This window comes from Mytilus californianus, unplaced genomic scaffold (assembly GCF_021869535.1).
Source record: "Mytilus californianus isolate M0D057914Y unplaced genomic scaffold, xbMytCali1.0.p SCAF_12, whole genome shotgun sequence".
NCBI lineage: Eukaryota > Metazoa > Mollusca > Bivalvia > Mytilida > Mytilidae > Mytilus > Mytilus californianus.
Genome location: NW_026262604.1, coordinates 27027624 through 27039994, shown reverse-complemented (window position 1 = coordinate 27039994; position 12371 = coordinate 27027624). Strand labels below are relative to the sequence as shown.

The 12371-nt window shown below is 34.8% G+C and overlaps 1 pseudogene; it reads left to right on the top strand.

Moving 5' to 3' along the window:
• The first annotated feature begins 1226 nt into the window (after window positions 1-1226).
• Window positions 1227-5503, top strand: LOC127722371 (uncharacterized; annotated as a pseudogene).
• The last annotated feature ends 6868 nt before the right edge of the window (window positions 5504-12371 follow it).

Genomic DNA, 12371 nt, shown 5'->3' with positions numbered 1-12371 from the left:
TAAATATTTAAAGACGTTTCTCTTAAATATTCAAACAAGTGTATACATATTATTTGTGACTTTTTGTCCATTTGCCTTATAAAATACGCCACATACTCACGTAGAGTGACAATTATTTTGTCGTTGTTAGTTCAGAGTAAAACATTTCTTAGTAATAACGACAAAATAATTTTACCTGAAGTCTATATAACGAAGCTGACATTTTTCAACTGAATTACAATTTCAAGGAATAAGCAAGTTATATAAATTGTAATTGTATGTGTTATATTAAGTATCCATCGACTGTGTTGCACACACTTGTTTATGATATTTAACAGCCTCAAATAATCAACGAAATTAATATAACAAATGTACTTATAATAACAAAGTCTTTTTTATCTACCTGTGTGACTTACTGATCAATGATTATTCAAAAGAAACCGTAAAGTGTTGCTTGTATTTTAAAATAATTCTTAATTGTCTTAATTTGTTTTAACCAGAGACATGTAGCACCCCGGTAAAACAAGCACAAAATTGGAAGTGGTCCATTTATACTATAAAACAAGAGAAATAACATGTGATGTCTGTGAAGAAATATATGATAGGCCACATGACTCAGGTAGATTGAAATAACTTTGTCGTTGTTAGTTCCGAGTATAAAAATCACTCGGTACAAGGATTCAGTAATTTTATCTGAAGTCTACATACATAGCGTAGCTTACCATGCTCCACCTGTGTGACGTATGATTTCCCTTGTAGTTTTCTTCAGTTGTTGATATCTTTACACAATGAATAGCAACCAACAACCAATCAATGGTAGCCCATAGTCCTAATAGATGAAAGATATGGAGGTAAAAAACTTTTAAATGGTCACTAAAAGGACATAGGGCACCATATTGTAGGAAAACAACAGCAAACCGTTCAAACAGTTCGATCACAATTTAAAACAGGCATACAAACTTCTGCGGCTCTTTTCATAAAAAATCTTAAGAGTAAAAATACTCGTAAGTCATATACATTTTAGTATAGCTTACGATCAATTTTAATCGTAAGATTTTTTGTGAAAAGAGTCGCAGATCTCAAGTAACCTAAGTTGAACTTCCGATGGACTCCCTGGAGTTATAATATCAAAGTACGGCATCGTCTTAAAGTGTTAAACCTTGCCTGTGAAGGTATTATTTTGTATGTTCTTGACTAATTATAGGAATTTTCGCCGGGACGTCACCAAGTCACGTGATTTTCCGACTGGTTGGCAATATAACGGATGTTTACATATGCGACAAGGTGTCACATGTCATTTCACGATTACATTGATTAATGATGGTTGTTTCGTGTTGTGTAGTTGATTGTACAACTAGATTTGATAAAGACAACCCTAACAGTTTTTCCGTGTCCCCAAAAAGCCTGACACTCGTAGAAAGCTTTGGATTTCTGCTATAAAGCGTAGAGATCATGACGGAAAAGCATGGGAGCCGTCTGACCATGATCGTGTGTGCCATCTTCATTTCATATCAGGTAGGTTTTTTTTTCATTTATAAAGTGTGTCAATGTTTTGGGAAAGTGAGACTACAAGAGCCTTAATTTTTTCATTTATATTTTGAGGTAACATTTCTTATTATTTATAACAAAATTGTAAAGAACCTATGTAAGCAAACCAATGTGACAAGGAAGGGATCTCTTAGGCACAGACAAGTGAGGTGACCTGAACTTACTATCATATTTTTGTAACAGATTTGTATTGAATAATACCTTGCATGTATTTATTTAAATATTTCGTAAGTGTTTTGAAAGAATATTAGGATACATGTATGTTGTAAACAGCCATTTAGGCCAATGGCAATGCATTAGGTGGAAATTATGTGTCAAAATGTACTTATTTATATAAATTTTTACAACTGTCTTTTATTTTTTAGGACAGAAAAGCAACGACAAAAGCAATCCTGACTATGTTCCTTCTATCAACATGTGTTACGATGAAAGAACAGATGCAACTCTGCGTGATGCTGAAAAGGGAAGGCAATAGGTAGCCAGTGTTCTTCTAGACCTTTCTGAAAATGTTCCACCGCCAGAAAAAGGTATATATTTTACTTAAATATATTATATTTACATAAAACATTAAATGTCAAAACATGATTTTATTCAATTTAATGTAATTGCTTTCTTATATTATAGTTCTAAATTGTGTATGAAATTCAAATTTAGCCACTTTTATTGATATCCTTAATTTCTTTTCATTGAAATGCAGCATAATACATTTATTTGTTTTCAAAAGGTTTTTAAGTCACCATATAAATGATAAAATTTCAATTCGAAAATAATCATAGGATTTTTTTGCTATTATTTATATCTATGGCTCTCTGTTATGAAGTTTTTTTTTGGTATTTTTTTAATTTCCTACAGAGTTCGGTCTTCTTATATCACTTATATGTTAACCATTAAATTTCAGCAACTACAGGTTTGCACGACCAATGCATCAAGACAATAGCTTCACTTCGCATTGAAAATGAACAATTGTTTACAGAATTAGGCAGACTACAAACAGAAAATGCTCAGCTTAAAGAAGAAATCAACAAACTGTCCTTTGGAGACCAAGCTATCGCGACCAACCGTAAAACACAGTTATATACTGGTGTTCCTACTAGGGCACTTTTTAGCTCACCTGGCCCGAAGGGCCAAGTGAGCTTTTCTCATCACTTGGCGTCCGTCGTCCGGCGTCGTCCGGCGTCGTCCGTCGTCGTCCGTCGTCGGCGTTAACTTTTTACATTTTGAACTTCTTCTAGAGAACCACTGAATGGAATGAAACAAAACATGGCATGAATGTTCCTTATGAGGTGCTGACCAAGTGTTGTTACTTTGTAGCCGATCCATCATCCAAGATGGCCGCCAGCTGAGGACTTAGTTTAACACAGGACCCTATGGGAAATGCATACAAATGACTTCTTTTAGAGAACCACTGAATGGAATGAAACCAAACATGGCATGAATGTTCCTTATGAGGTGCTGACCAAGTGTTGTTACTTTGTAGCCGATCCATCATCCAAGATGGCCGCCATCGGGGAACTTAGTTTAACATAGGACCCTATGGGAAATACATACAAATGTCTTCTTTTAGAGAACCACTGAATGGAACGAAACCAAACATGGCATGAATGTTCCTTATGAGGTGCTGACCAAGTGTTGTTACTTTGTAGCCGATCCATCATCCAAGATGGCCGCCAGCAGGGGACTTAGTTTAACATAGGACCCTATGGGAAATGCATACAAATGACTTCTTTTAGAGAACCACTGAATGGAATGAAACCAAACATGGCATGAATGTTCCTTATTAGGTGCTCACCAAGTGTTGTTACTTTGTAGCCGATCCATCATCCAAGATGGCCGCCAGCGGGGGACTTAGTTTAACATAGGACCCTATGGGAAATGCATACAAATGACTTCTTTTAGAGAACCACTGAATGGAATAAAACCAAACATGGCATGAATGTTCCTTATGAGGTGCTGACCATGAGTTGTTACTTTGTAGCCGATCCATCATCCAAAATGGTCGCCATTGGGGAACTTAGTTTAACATAGGACCCTATGGGAAATACATACAAATGTCTTCTTTTAGAGAACCACTGAATGGAATGAAACCAAACATGGCATGAATGTTCCTTATGAGGTGCTGACCAAGTGTTGTTACTTTGTAGGCAATCCATCATCCAAGATGGCCGGCAGCGGGGGACTTAGTTTAACATGGGACCCTATGGGAAATACATACAAATGTCTTCTTTTAGAGAACCACTGAATGGAATGGAACCAAATATGGCATGAATGTTCCTTATGAGATGCTGACCAAGTGTTGTTACTTTGATGTCGGTCCATTATCCAAGATGGCTGCCAGCAGGGGACTTAGTTTAACATAGGACCCTATGGGAAATACATACAAATGTCTTCTTTTAGAGAACCACTGAATGGAATGAAACCAAACATGGCATGAATGTTCCTTATGAGGTTCTGACCAAGTGTTGTTACTTTGTAGCCGATCCATCATCCAAGATGGCCGCCAGCGGGGGACTTAGTTTAACATAGGACCCTATGGAAAATACATACAAATGTCTTCTTTTAGAGAACCACTGAATGGATTGAAACCAAACATGGCATGAATGTTCCTTATGAGGTGCTGACCAAGTGTTGTTACTTTGCAGTCGGTCCATCATCCAAGATGGCAGACAGCAGGGGACTTAGTTTAACAAAGGACCTATGGGAAATACATACAAATGTCTTCTTTTATAGAGAACCACTGAATGGAATGAAACCAAACATGGCATGAATGTTCCTTATGAGATGCTGACCAAGTGTTGTTACTTTGTAGCTGATCCATCATCCAAGATGGTCGCCAGCGGGGGACTTAGTTTTACATAGGACCCTTTGGGAAATACATGAAAATGTCTTCGTTTGGAGAACCAATAAATGGAATGGAACCAAACATGGCATGAATGTTCCTTATGAGATGTTGACCAAGTGTTGTTACTTTGCAGCCGATCCATCATCCAAGATGGCCGACAGCGGGGGACTTAATTTAACATAGGACCCTATGGGAAATACATACAATTGTCTTCTTTTAGGGAACCACTGAATGGAATTGAACCAAACATGGCATGAATGTTCCTTATGAGTTGCTGACCAAGTGTTGTTACTTTGCAGTCGATCCATCATCCAAGATGGCCGAGTGTTGCTACTTTGTTGCCGATTTACTGTTCAAGATGGCCACCAGGATATTTTATTAAATAACGGGACCAATATTAATCAAAATTTGGCCTCAATCATTATTTGGGTATCTGTTATGATTTTTATCTATCTTTACATGATTTCTAAAACCAAAGTAGAGTCAGGTGAGCGACACAGGCTCTTGAGAGCCTCTAGTTTGTGGTTAGTAACATTCTGTTCAACTATACTTCCAACTTGTAAAGTTATGTCACCACCAAGTGTTCTATTGTGTATTTTGATGAAACTCAGACTGAATATCCAGCATCAGGACATTGCCTATCACTTCAGGGTGTCTAGCACAACTATTTCAGACTTATTTAACCAAGGTATACCTAAAATAGCTCAGAAACTTGTTTTCCTAGTGCAATGGCCAGATAAAGACAACATTATCAAGAATATGCCAGTAGTGTTCAAACAGTCATACCCTAGGTGTGTTAGTATTATAGATTGCTTTGAAGTGTTTATACAAAGACCAAATCACTTCACTGCTAGAGCACAAACATGGTCGAACTACAAACACAACACCACCATCAAGTTTTTAGTTTCGATAACTCCTACCGGTGCAATTTCATTTGTGTCTAAAGCTTTTGGTGAACGTACTTCTGACAAAGTTATAACGCACGAAGGTTTATCTTTTAAACCAAGGGACCGAAACCGGATGGATTGTCTCACTTCGATATGTTGATGACCTGTGAGGACATCTCTATTTAAAAATAATGAGTTTGTTTTAGCAAGTTAAGATTCTATTTTTAGAAATGCTTGCTCGGCTGTTTAGACACGGGAAGAATCATATTCGTATATTTTCTTCTTAATTTTAGTCAGTTCATTATTGAAAATCTGCATGCAAGATGGCACCTTTCTTGTTAAAACTTGGTACCTTCTGATTCAGTTACTTGCAATGGCGTTTGTTTGATGATAAGTAAAAGAAACGGGCATCTACATCCTTCAAAAGCTCATCAATTAGGATTTGCTTCGTTATATGAAGAAAAGTTACATCTCGAGAACATATTTTACCTCCGTGATGCTCCAAGCCAAAATATTATTATAAAATTTAGGCCAACAAACATTGAAGAAGAAACTTAAATCAAAACGGCAAAAAAAAAAACCATAATACCCAGTAAGAAATAAGATCTACGCATCGGAGCGACACATTCCAGCTTACTGTTTACGAGTAAACACGTGTTGCATGCCATAGAATATTTCCCTCTTCATTTATACCTTATTTCAAATACTTTAATGGGATAACTATCTGTAGTATGTCACATTGTCATGTTGGTCTTGTTAATGCTGATGTTTCATCGGAGCAATGAGAAGCAGACAAATATGAAACGCAGGAAAAAAGCGTTGACTATTGTCTTGCTCAAATTGCAAGACTAGTCTGTATTGCTAATTTGGATGCATATTTTATACTTATGTGAAATGCATATTGATTTAGACAGAATGTAGACGATCCAACCTCCATTTATTCGAAGAATGAGAAAATAAGTATATCCCATAGAGAGACAAGATGCCTATAACAAGGACTGTTTCGTACACTGACACTCATACCACATCCTATATCTATTATGTGAAGATGTTCATTTTTCTCACAAATAAGAATATGCACGTCATCTTCATAAATATTGCAAACGCCGTTAATAGATGTTAAGTCATATTAGCAAAAACAAACTCCATATTAAAATATATGGTCGCACTGCTGACGAAAGGGTCAGAGAAATACTAGAACTAGGAAACTGCAGTTACAATACAAGTGTATATAATAATTATGTATTGGTTTCTTTCATGACATAGTGCCAAGAACGCGAATGAACGGCGGATTTCCGTATAGGTTGTACGAATAGGTGGACTTCCCAAGCATATAGGGTCACCAATTTGAGTGAGTTTTGCGTTTCTTAGTTTAGTTTAGCTCTGTATAGCGAGTTTGTAGAACTCGTTTCGTCTCCTTGGTGTATACTGCCTTTTCATTTTAATTGTATTTAAGTGCAATTGCGTTGTTAACGTGTTACTTGTTATAAAAAAAATATATAATAAAATGTTATCATTTTTAATAATCATAGCATATTGGTATGGTACATATTGCTAAGGTACCAGAAACATATCCTCGACACTGGCATCGTTTAATCTATTTTCTGTTTTTTTACATCCATTCTGAAATTTAAAAATAACACACTTAGCACTTTCTATCATTAAATGTAACACATCTTCGACAGTTCGTACAACACAAAACTATAATATGAATTTGATGTAAAAGTAATTAAAAAAAGCATGTTTTATTTTACCTTGCATTTTAAGATAAATTAATAACAAAAAAAACAAAAAAAGCCGTCGCGTTCATTTCGATAATACAAATACTAAACTAAAGACGCGATATTCTCATTTTTAGTTTGGAAAATGTCATAATAGACGCACTATTATAGTCATTTACATTCTCATTTACGCATTTCTCACTGATGCTTCAGAGTTATATGCAAGAGAATCAATATATTTCAAAAGTATTCCCAAAAATTCTTTTTACAGATTTTTGTTTATTAATTATTCAGAGATACTTATCGACGCCATAACGATAAATGAAGAGCAGTCTTGTTTTTTTTCAACTAAACCGTTTCTGATGTCCGATTTTATGTGTAGAGAGAAACACATCGGACCAAAAGTAAAAAAATACTTACATTTCGATTACTTCTTCTCTCTTCCTTTTAGCACGAATGTTTGTATTATTGACAAATATCCCGGAAGGGAACACTGCCATGAGCATGGCTTTAGGAATGCTGTAATACTCCTCTTGTACCTCTATTAAATTGCTAAAATTCAAAAATAGACTTATATTAATTTATATGAAATAGTATGTGCAAAACATTGCTTTTTATATCTCCCTTTTTCACACTAATACATTTATTTTACTCCCATCGAGCTATCCCACGTTTATCTTAAAATCTAAAAATTCATTATAGTTTCATACACTTTACGTAGAAGTTTTATTGTCATTGCGGACGGCTCTTATATGAGACTTGGAAATTCCCTTGTGTATTAAGATAAACGATTGAAAGTAAATATTTAACATTTTTCCTATGTTATTGGTGGTCTTCATCTTCAAGGAGTGCCTAACTTTTTTATGTTTCTCTTACAAATATTGGTTACCTTGAAGAAAACATTTAGGACAAATACTTTTGACATGGGTTGTACAAATGTAAATGATATTTAGAATTTCAAACCCTTCGCGCAACGTTAGATATTGTTACTACCATGAAAAATAGCACTAAATGAAATGTCCCAGGGGAAATTCAGTTTGGAAACTTGAAATATTCCAGTTAAAAAAAAATGATTAATTTATCAAATTGTAAGCACAATCGTTTTGTACTAGATGTAAGCTTTAAAAACTCAAATTATCAAAGACATTTAGCTACAAATTCAATTGAAACCAATCAAACGCTCAAGCAATTCAAAAATTCTTAAAAGGGTCGACCCAAGTGTCGTGCGATACGTTAAGTTATTAAATCGGGCTTTGCTGTTTTGTTTTTTTTCTTTCTATGTACAAAAACAAAATCTTTCTTCACGATAGCCATAAAATAAAATGACGTGCCGCCAGGGAAAACGTACCTTTCAAAAGAAACCGACTCGACTACTCCCTCAAGTAGCCCTGTTTCCTCTTCTAGGTCTTCCAATAACTTTGAATACATCCATCATATATATATATGATATATGATATTCATATATTAAAAAAGAGAAATATATGATATATGATATTTATATATTAGAAAAGAGAAAAACGCGGAAAATGAACCTCATAGTAGTTATTATAACGTAATGTATCTAAGCGATGTGATTGTTGTTTCAATGTTATAATTCATTCCAATGAAGAAGGCCGTAATTGCCGAAACGTATGGGAATTTGTGTTATAGTTTTTATTATATATATATATATATATAAACGCATAAAAAGTGTACACAACAACACCAATAACAAAAAAAGGAACTATAAATGTAATTATTTATAAATATTTCGGATAACAGATATCCTTCATCAGTAAATATGATTGTGATGTTGAATGAATCATATATCAGTCTACTTAGATTAAACTATACCAATCTTGAAATTCAAGATTGGTATAGTTTAATCTAAGTAGACTGATATATGATTCATTCAACATCACAATCATATTTACTGATGAAGGATATCTGTTATCCGAAATATTTATAAATAATTACATTTATAGTTCCTTTTTTTGTTATTGGTGTTGTTGTGTACACTTTTTAGGCGTTTATATAATTTATTTATTGTGTACGTGTATCGTTACTCGTAACGATCCAGCGCCCTCGTGGGAAAAATCGTTGACTATTATTCAGACGTTTTATATATATATATATATATTTACATATGGTTTGATTTTTCTTGTTTATATATACATATGATTCGTCTAATAAGTGTCGCAGAAACTCTCCGTCCAATCTCAGTAATTGTAAAAGTATATCATAATGATTATTGGTCAAAGTACGGTCTTGCACATGTTTATACATACAGTAGCGAGTATGTGAAATGTTGAAAAAGAAAGTAGTCTCTGGCATCGGACTCAGACTTCTTTTAAATTGAGTTTTACTGAAGTTGTATTCTGTTCTGGTTATTCTACAAAGGTATATGGGGAGGGTGGAGATCGTGCGAGGGCTGTATAGCCAAGCAAGGTCGTTAAAATCGTCCATCATATCATAAAACATGTTCAACACCGCCGTATTATTGCGCCTGTCCAAAGTCAGGAGCCTCTGGCTTTTGCAAGACTTGAATGTTTTTTTAATTATTTATTTTTTTTAATTTTATTAGATTTATATATGTTTTAGAGTTTAGTATAATGTTCATTGTCGTTCTTCGTTTGATCAAAGGATGAAACTTAATGAAAAAAAGATGAAAACGAATAAGTATACGAAATACCTCAAATGTTGTTGAAGGATAGGCGTTGTAACACCTGCATTCACGAAAATCATGTGTGGGTACAATATGCAGGGTGTTGGACTCTTTTAAGGGAAAAAAATAAACTGCATACCAAACAATATGGAAAGATATATTTCATTTTCTCTTGGGTCTCTTAGATTCGTGGACAGTTTTCAATGCCCACAGAGCAGTCTGTCTAATCTCGTTGACGATTTGGTGTAAGAAGATCCTCAACACTTTAAGGCACTAATCGAGGAATTTCCATCCAATGTTGAGAGGAATCTTCTGTTGCGAAACGGTGTTTATCCTTATACGTACATGGATAGGGGAGAAAAATTCTCCATGACAAGCTTACCATCAAAAGAGGACTTTTACAACGATTTATCAAAAAGTCACATATCTGAGGAGGACTATGATCACGCGAAAAGAATATGGAACACTTTCAAATGTTGTAATATGGGAGATTATCACGATTTGTATTTGACATCAGACGTGTTGTTATTAAATTGCGTTTTTGAGAAATTTCGCGATCAGTGTATGGAGACGTATGGTCTAGATCCAGCTCACTATTACACAGCACCGGAGCTGGCATGGAGTGCAGCGTTAAAGTATCAGGTTGTAAATTGGAATTAATCACTGAGGACAATGCAGAAGCATATCTTGTCATAGAATCTGGGTTGCGTGGTGGCATCTCTCAGATATCAAATCGGATGGCAACTGCAAACAAATTACACCTTAAAAATATCTTCGACTCCAAAAAAGAAAGCCCATATCTGATTTATCAAGATTGCAATAATTTATACGGACTCGCCCTCAGTATGCCTCTCCCAACAGGCGGTTTCATATTTTTGAAGAAGGACGAAAGGGAGAACTTTGATGTTGCAAAAGTTGACGTTGAGGCGGATAAGGGTTACATACTGGAGGTCGATCTGGAGTATCCACAGAACCTTCACGATTCCCACTCAGACTATCCATTGGCGCCTGAAAGTAAGATTGTGTCGATGATATGATTTCCCCATACAGTCACAAGTTGTGGGATAAATTGGACTCATCTTCTAAACAGAAGGGATGTGTATGAGGTAGATCGAGAGTGAAATCTAAAAAATTGTTATGCACGTTGGAAAACAAGCATAGATATGTTTGCCATATAAGAAATCTTCAACTGTACTTACAATTGGGAATGCGTTTAGAAAAGGTTCATGGTGTTTTAGAATATTCTCAATCTCCTTTTTAACGGGGATACATCGAGTTGAATACCGAAAAAAGGAAGAATGCTAAGGGTGATTTTGAAAAGTCATTTTATAAGTTAATGAACAATGCAGTTTTTGGAAAAACATGTGAAAACGTTAGAAAAAGAGTCAACGTTCAGCTCATAAACTCGAAGAAAAAGATGTTGAAACAAACCGCAAAATCGTCTTTTGTAAGATGCGACATCTTCTCGAAAGACTTAGTAGCAGTTCAATGTAAAAAGACCGTACTCACATTAAACAAACCCATTGCAATTGGAATGTCCGTGTTGGAATTATCAAAATGTATAATGTACAATCATTATTACCGGTACATAATTCCTAAGTATGGTTTAAATGCAAAATTACTAATGACTGACACAGATTCGTTTCTCCTTCACATAAAAACAGCAAACATCAATTCTGACATGGGAAAAGATAAACACCTCTTTGATTTTTCAAACTATGACAAGGATCATTTTCTTTTCGACAAGTCCAATGCCAAAAAGCCAGGGTTTTTCAAGGATGAGACGGCAGGTGTACCCATTGAACAATTTGTTGGTTTGAGGAGCAAAATGTATTCTTTAGTTTATGGTGACATCGAGCAGAAAAGGGCAAAAGGAATAGTGAAATCCGTAGTAAGAGGAGAACTAAAACATTCAAATTACGTTAAATGCATCCTCGACCAAAAAAACATCATGTGTTAACAAAATTTGATTCAATCGAAAAAACATAAACTACATATGGTCAATGTGAATAAGGTTGCACTGAGTGCTTTCGACGACAAACGCTACGTGATGGACAATGGTGTGGACACATTGGCTTTTGGACATTACCGCATCAATCTGATGAGAACAGGACATAATTTAAAATAAAAACTTTGTTTCAACTTTTAATAATTATTAATAATAATACAATAGTGTATGTGTAAATATATGAATAAAAATAAAATATATAGATATATATATTTCTTTTTTCTTTTTTTCTTTATTTCGTCACATTATTCGTATAAATGATATAATATATATATATATAATATATACCTAGGTATGAGTTCTGAAGCCGAAACTACTAAAAACTAAAATAATAATCAATCATCTGCTACCATGTTTGAGAATCCCTCCCTTTCAGATAGAATTTTTTTTAAATAATTAAACACCAATGTTCATGAACGAACAAATTTGACATGTCACGCAAACATTCGTCACTCATTTTTCGTGTGTTGAATGAAATTTCATCTGCAGACAGGGTGCCACAATGTCGGATGAAGGTGGCACATACTGACAAATACAAAGACGAATTGTCCACATTGAAAGTTCTCTGGGTCATCAGCTCATGTAACATGAACAACGCCCCAATATCATTACTGCTCAAGTCCATGTTGAATGTTTTAAAAACTTCCATTAATAGTGGTGAAGGTAGTTTGACTAACACATCCCTAGTTGATGAAGACACCGGCACCATACATACTATTTTATGAATATTGTCTATACATTGTTT